We start from the raw sequence: 8,208 nt of genomic DNA, 5'->3' as shown, positions 1-8,208 counted from the left end.
TATAGTGCTGTATATCAGAACCCATCTGTCTATAGTGTTGTATATCAGAACCCATCTATCTATAGTGTTGTATATCAGAACCCATCTATCTATAGTGTTGTATATCAGAACCCATCTATCTATAGTGTTGTATATCAGAACCCATCTATCTATAGTGCAGTATATCAGAACCCATTAATCTATAGTGCTGTATATCAGAACCCATCTATCTATAGTGCTGTATATCAGAACCCATCTATCTATAGTGCTGTATATCAGAACCCATCTATCTATAGTGCTGTATATCAGAACCCATCTATCTATAGTGTTGTATATATCTATCTATAGTGTTGTATATCAGAACCCATCTATCTATAGTGCTGTATATCAGAACCCATCTATCTATAGTGTTGTATATCAGAACCCATCTATCTATAGTGTTGTATATCAGAACCCATCTATCTATAGTGCTGTATATCAGAACCCATCTATCTATAGTGCTGTATATCAGAACCCATCTATCTATAGTGCTGTATATCAGAACCCATCTATCTATAGTGTTGTATATCAGAACCCATCTATCTATAGTGTTGTATATCAGAACCCATCTATCTATAGTGTTGTATATCAGAACCCATCTATCTATAGTGTTGTATATCAGAACCCATCTATCTATAGTGCTGTATATCAGAACCCATCTATCTATAGTGTTGTATATCAGAACCCATCCAGAACCCATCTATCTATAGTGCTGTATATCAGAACCCATCTATCTATAGTGTTGTATATCAGAACCCATCTATCTATAGTGCTGTATATCAGAACCCATCTATCTATAGTGTTGTATATCAGAACCCATCCAGAACCCATCTATCTATAGTGCTGTATATCAGAACCCATCAATCTATAGTGTTGTATATCAGAACCCATCTATCTATAGTGCTCTATATCAGAACCCATCTATCTATAGTGTTGTATATCAGAACCCATCTATCTATAGTGTTGTATATCAGAACCCATCCAGAACCCATCTATCTATAGTGCTGTATATCAGAACCCATCTATCTATAGTGTTGTATATCAGAACCCATCCAGAACCCATCTATCTATAGTGCTGTATATCAGAACCCATCAATCTATAGTGTTGTATATCAGAACCCATCTATCTATAGTGCTCTATATCAGAACCCATCTATCTATAGTGTTGTATATCAGAACCCATCTATCTATAGTGTTGTATATCAGAACCCATCTATCTATAGTGCTCTATATCAGAACCCATCTATCTATAGTGTTGTATATCAGAACCCATCTATCTATAGTGTTGTATATCAGAACCCATCTATCTATAGTGCTGTATATCAGAACCCATCTATCTATAGTGTTGTATATCAGAACCCATCTATCTATAGTGTTGTATATCAGAACCCATCTATCTATAGTGTTGTATATCAGAACCCATCTATCTATAGTGCTCTATATCAGAACCCATCTATCTATAGTGTTGTATATCAGAACCCATCTATCTATAGTGCTGTATATCAGAACCCATCCAGAACCCATCTATCTATAGTGCTCTATATCAGAACCCATCTATCTATAGTGTTGTATATCAGAACCCATCTATCTATAGTGTTGTATATCAGAACCCATCCAGAACCCATCTATCTATAGTGCTCTATATCAGAACCCATCTATCTATAGTGTTGTATATCAGAACCCATCTATCTATAGTGCTCTATATCAGAACCCATCTATCTATAGTGTTGTATATCAGAACCCATCTATCTATAGTGTTGTATATCAGAACCCATCTATCTATAGTGTTGTATATCAGAACCCATCCAGAACCCATCTATCTATAGTGCTCTATATCAGAACCCATCTATCTATAGTGTTGTATATCAGAACCCATCTATCTATAGTGCTGTATATCAGAACCCATCCAGAACCCATCTATCTATAGTGTTGTATATCAGAACCCATCTATCTATAGTGCTGTATATCAGAACCCATCTATCTATAGTGTTGTATATCAGAACCCATCTATCTATAGTGTTGTATATCAGAACCCATCTATCTATAGTGTTGTATATCAGAACCCATCTATCTATAGTGCAGTATATCAGAACCCATCTATCTATAGTGTTGTATATCAGAACCCATCTATCTATAGTGCTGTATATCAGAACCCATCTATCTATAGTGCTGTATATCAGAACCCATCTATCTATAGTGTTGTATATCAGAACCCATCTATCTATAGTGTTGTATATCAGAACCCATCTATCTATAGTGCTGTATATCAGAACCCATCTATCTATAGTGTTGTATATCAGAACCCATCTATCTATAGTGTTGTATATCAGAACCCATCTATCTATAGTGTTGTATATCAGAACCCATCTAGCTATAGTGTTGTATATCAGAACCCATCTATCTATAGTGCTGTATATCAGAACCCATCTATCTATAGTGCTGTATATCAGAACCCATCTATCTATAGTGCTGTATATCAGAACCCATCTATCTATAGTGTTGTATATCAGAACCCATCTATCTATAGTGCTGTATATCAGAACCCATCTATCTATAGTGCTGTATATCAGAACCCATCTATCTATAGTGTTGTATATCAGAACCCATCTATCTATAGTGTTGTATATCAGAACCCATCTATCTATAGTGCTCTATATCAGAACCCATCTATCTATAGTGTTGTATATCAGAACCCATCTATCTATAGTGTTGTATATCAGAACCCATCTATCTATAGTGCTGTATATCAGAACCCATCTATCTATAGTGCTCTATATCAGAACCCATCTATCTATAGTGCTGTATATCAGAACCCATCTATCTATAGTGCTGTATATCAGAACCCATCTATCTATAGTGTTGTATATCAGAACCCATCTATCTATAGTGCTCTATATCAGAACCCATCTATCTATAGTGCTCTATATCAGAACCCATCTATCTATAGTGTTGTATATCAGAACCCATCTATCTATAGTGTTGTATATCAGAACCCATCTATCTATAGTGCTGTATATCAGAACCCATCTATCTATAGTGCTCTATATCAGAACCCATCCAGAACCCATCTATCTATAGTGTTGTATATCAGAACCCATCTATCTATAGTGCTGTATATCAGAACCCATCTATCTATAGTGCTGTATATCAGAACCCATCAATCTATAGTGCAGTATATCAGAACCCATTAATCTATAGTGCTGTATATCAGAACCCATCTATCTATAGTGCTGTATATCAGAACCCATCTATCTATAGTGCTGTATATCAGAACCCATCTATCTATAGTGCTGTATATCAGAACCCATCTATCTATAGTGTTGTATATCAGAACCCATCTATCTATAGTGTTGTATATCAGAACCCATCTATCTATAGTGCTGTATATCAGAACCCATCTATCTATAGTGTTGTATATCAGAACCCATCTATCTATAGTGTTGTATATCAGAACCCATCTATCTATAGTGCTGTATATCAGAACCCATCTATCTATAGTGCTGTATATCAGAACCCATCTATCTATAGTGCTGTATATCAGAACCCATCTGTCTATAGTGTTGTATATCAGAACCCATCTATCTATAGTGTTGTATATCAGAACCCATCTATCTATAGTGTTGTATATCAGAACCCATCTATCTATAGTGTTGTATATCAGAACCCATCTATCTATAGTGCTGTATATCAGAACCCATCTATCTATAGTGTTGTATATCAGAACCCATCCAGAACCCATCTATCTATAGTGCTGTATATCAGAACCCATCTATCTATAGTGTTGTATATCAGAACCCATCTATCTATAGTGCTGTATATCAGAACCCATCTATCTATAGTGTTGTATATCAGAACCCATCCAGAACCCATCTATCTATAGTGCTGTATATCAGAACCCATCAATCTATAGTGTTGTATATCAGAACCCATCTATCTATAGTGCTCTATATCAGAACCCATCTATCTATAGTGTTGTATATCAGAACCCATCTATCTATAGTGTTGTATATCAGAACCCATCCAGAACCCATCTATCTATAGTGCTGTATATCAGAACCCATCTATCTATAGTGTTGTATATCAGAACCCATCCAGAACCCATCTATCTATAGTGCTGTATATCAGAACCCATCAATCTATAGTGTTGTATATCAGAACCCATCTATCTATAGTGCTCTATATCAGAACCCATCTATCTATAGTGTTGTATATCAGAACCCATCTATCTATAGTGTTGTATATCAGAACCCATCCAGAACCCATCTATCTATAGTGCTGTATATCAGAACCCATCTATCTATAGTGTTGTATATCAGAACCCATCTATCTATAGTGTTGTATATCAGAACCCATCTATCTATAGTGCTGTATATCAGAACCCATCCAGAACCCATCTATCTATAGTGTTGTATATCAGAACCCATCTATCTATAGTGTTGTATATCAGAACCCATCTATCTATAGTGCTGTATATCAGAACCCATCTATCTATAGTGTTGTATATCAGAACCCATCTATCTATAGTGTTGTATATCAGAACCCATCCAGAACCCATCTATCTATAGTGTTGTATATCAGAACCCATCTATCTATAGTGCTGTATATCAGAACCCATCTATCTATAGTGTTGTATATCAGAACCCATCCAGAACCCATCTATCTATAGTGCTCTATATCAGAACCCATCTATCTATAGTGCTGTATATCAGAACCCATCCAGAACCCATCTATCTATAGTGTTGTATATCAGAACCCATCTATCTATAGTGCTGTATATCAGAACCCATCTATCTATAGTGCTCTATATCAGAACCCATCTATCTATAGTGCTGTATATCAGAACCCATCTATCTATAGTGCTGTATATCAGAACCCATCTATCTATAGTGCTCTATATCAGAACCCATCTATCTATAGTGTTGTATATCAGAACCCATCTATCTATAGTGTTGTATATCAGAAACCATCTATCTATAGTGCTCTATATCAGAACCCATCCAGAACCCATCTATCTATAGTGTTGTATATCAGAACCCATCTATCTATAGTGTTGTATATCAGAACCCATCTATCTATAGTGTTGTATATCAGAACCCATCTATCTATAGTGTTGTATATCAGAACCCATCTATCTATAGTGCTCTATATCAGAACCCATCTATCTATAGTGCTCTATATCAGAACCCATCTATCTATAGTGCTGTATATCAGAACCCATCTATCTATAGTGCTGTATATCAGAACCCATCTATCTATAGTGCTGTATATCAGAACCCATCAATCTATAGTGCTGTATATCAGAACCCATCTATCTATAGTGTTGTATATCAGAACCCATCTATCTATAGTGCTGTATATCAGAACCCATCTATCTATAGTGTTGTATATCAGAACCCATCTATCTATAGTGTTGTATATCAGAACCCATCTATCTATAGTGTTGTATATCAGAACCCATCTATCTATAGTGCTGTATATCAGAACCCATCTATCTATAGTGCTCTATATCAGAACCCATCTATCTATAGTGCTGTATATCAGAACCCATCTATCTATAGTGTTGTGTATCAGAACCCACCCAGAACCCATCTATCTATAGTGCTGTATATCAGAACCCATCTATCTATAGTGTTGTGTATCAGAACCCACCCAGAACCCATCTATCTATAGTGCTGTATATCAGAACCCATCTATCTATAGTGTTGTGTATCAGAACCCACCCAGAACCCATCTATCTATAGTGCTGTATATCAGAACCCATCTATCTATAGTGTTGTGTATCAGAACCCACCCAGAACCCATCTATCTATAGTGCTGTATATCAGAACCCATCTATCTATAGTGTTGTGTATCAGAACCCACCCAGAACCCATCTATCTATAGTGCTGTATATCAGAACCCATCTATCTATAGTGTTGTGTATCAGAACCCATCCAGAACCCATCTATCTATAGTGCTGTATATCAGAACCCATCTATCTATAGTGCTGTATATCAGAACCCATCCAGAACCCATCTATCTATAGTGTTGTATATCAGAACCCATCTATCTATAGTGCTGTATATCAGAACCCATCTATCTATAGTGTTGTATATCAGAACCCATCTATCTATAGTGCTGTATATCAGAACCCATCTATCTATAGTGCTGTATATCAGAACCCATCTATCTATAGTGCTGTATATCAGAACCCATCCAGAACCCATCTATCTATAGTGCTGTATATCAGAACCCATCTATCTATAGTGTTGTGTATCAGAACCCATCCAGAACCCATCTATCTATAGTGCTGTATATCAGAACCCATCTATCTATAGTGCTGTATTTCAGAACCCATTAATCTATAGTGCTGTCTATCAGAACCCATCCAGAACCCATCTATCTATAGTGTTGTATATCAGAACCCATTAATCTATAGTGCTGTATATCAGAACCCATCTATCTATAGTGTTGTATATCAGAACCCATCTATCTATAGTGTTGTATATCAGAACCCATCTATCTATAGTGTTGTATATCAGAACCCATCTATCTATAGTGCTGTATATCAGAACCCATCTATCTATAGTGCTGTATATCAGAACCCATCCAGAACCCATCTATCTATAGTGCTGTATATCAGAACCCATCTATCTATAGTGTTGTATATCAGAACCCATCTATCTATAGTGTTGTATATCAGAACCCATCTATCTATAGTGCTGTATATCAGAACCCATCTATCTATAGTGTTGTATATCAGAACCCATCTATCTATAGTGTTGTATATCAGAACCCATCTATCTATAGTGCTGTCTATCAGAACCCATCTATCTATAGTGTTGTATATCAGAACCCATCTATCTATAGTGTTGTATATCAGAACCCATTAATCTATAGTGCTGTATATCAGAACCCATCTATCTATAGTGCTGTATATCAGAACCCATCTATCTATAGTGCTGTATATCAGAACCCATCTATCTATAGTGTTGTATATCAGAACCCATCTATCTATAGTGCTGTATATCAGAACCCATCTATCTATAGTGTTGTATATCAGAACCCATCTATCTATAGTGTTGTATATCAGAACCCATCTATCTATAGTGCTGTATATCAGAACCCATCTATCTATAGTGCTGTATATCAGAGATGTACTGCCTCATTTTGAATCATGCTAATGACTTTGAATTAATAAAGACTCACTAACCAACTCTAGTGTCCCGCCCGCCCGACTAGCATCACGACCCTGGACGGTTCCGACCTAGAATATGTGAACATATATAAATACCTAGGTGTCTGTCTAGACTGTAAACTCTCCTTCCAGACTCACATTAAACATCTCCAATACAAAATCAAATCTAGACTCGGCTTTCTATTTTGCAACAAAGCCATCTTCACTCACGCCGCCAAACTTACCCTAGTAAAACTGACTATCCTACCGATCCTCGACTTCGGCGATGTCATCTACAAAATAGCTTCCAACACTCTACTCAGCAAACTGGATGCAGTTTATCACAGTGCCATCCGTTTTGTCACCAAAACCCCTTATACCACCCACCACTGCAACTTGTATGCTCTAGTCGGCTGGCCCACGCTACATATTCGTCGCCAGACCCACTGGCTCCAGGTCATCTACAAGTCCATGCTAGGTAAAGCTCCGCCTTATCTCAGTTCACTGGTCACGATGGCAACACCCACCCGTAGCACGCGCTCCAGCAGGTGTATCTCACTGATCATACCTAAAGCCAACACCTCATTTGGCCGCCTTTCATTCCAGTTCTCTGCTGCCTGTGACTGGAACGAATTGCAAAAATCGCTGAAGTTGGAGACTTTTATCTCCCTCACCAACTTCAAACATCTGCTATCTGAGCAGCTAACCGATCGCTGCAGCTGTACATAGTCTTAAAGCCAACACCTCATTTGGCCGCCTTTCGTTCCAGTTCCGGTCTGGTCAGAATAGCCCACCCAATTTCACCTACCTCATCCCCATACTGTTTATATTTATTTACTTTTCTGCTCTTTTGCACACCAATATCTCTACCTGTACATGACCATCTGATCATTTATCACTCCAGTGTTAATCTGCTAAATTGCAATTATTTGCCTACCTCCTCATGCCTTTTGCACACAATGTATATAGACTCTCTTTTTTCTACTGTGTTATTGACTTGGTAATTGTTTACTCCATGTATAACTCTGTGTATA

Source organism: Oncorhynchus masou, unplaced genomic scaffold, assembly GCF_036934945.1.
Source record: "Oncorhynchus masou masou isolate Uvic2021 unplaced genomic scaffold, UVic_Omas_1.1 unplaced_scaffold_443, whole genome shotgun sequence".
NCBI classification, from domain to species: Eukaryota; Metazoa; Chordata; class Actinopteri; order Salmoniformes; family Salmonidae; genus Oncorhynchus; species Oncorhynchus masou.
The sequence above is the reverse complement of the archived record's forward strand: the minus strand, read 5'-3'. Positions refer to the sequence as shown.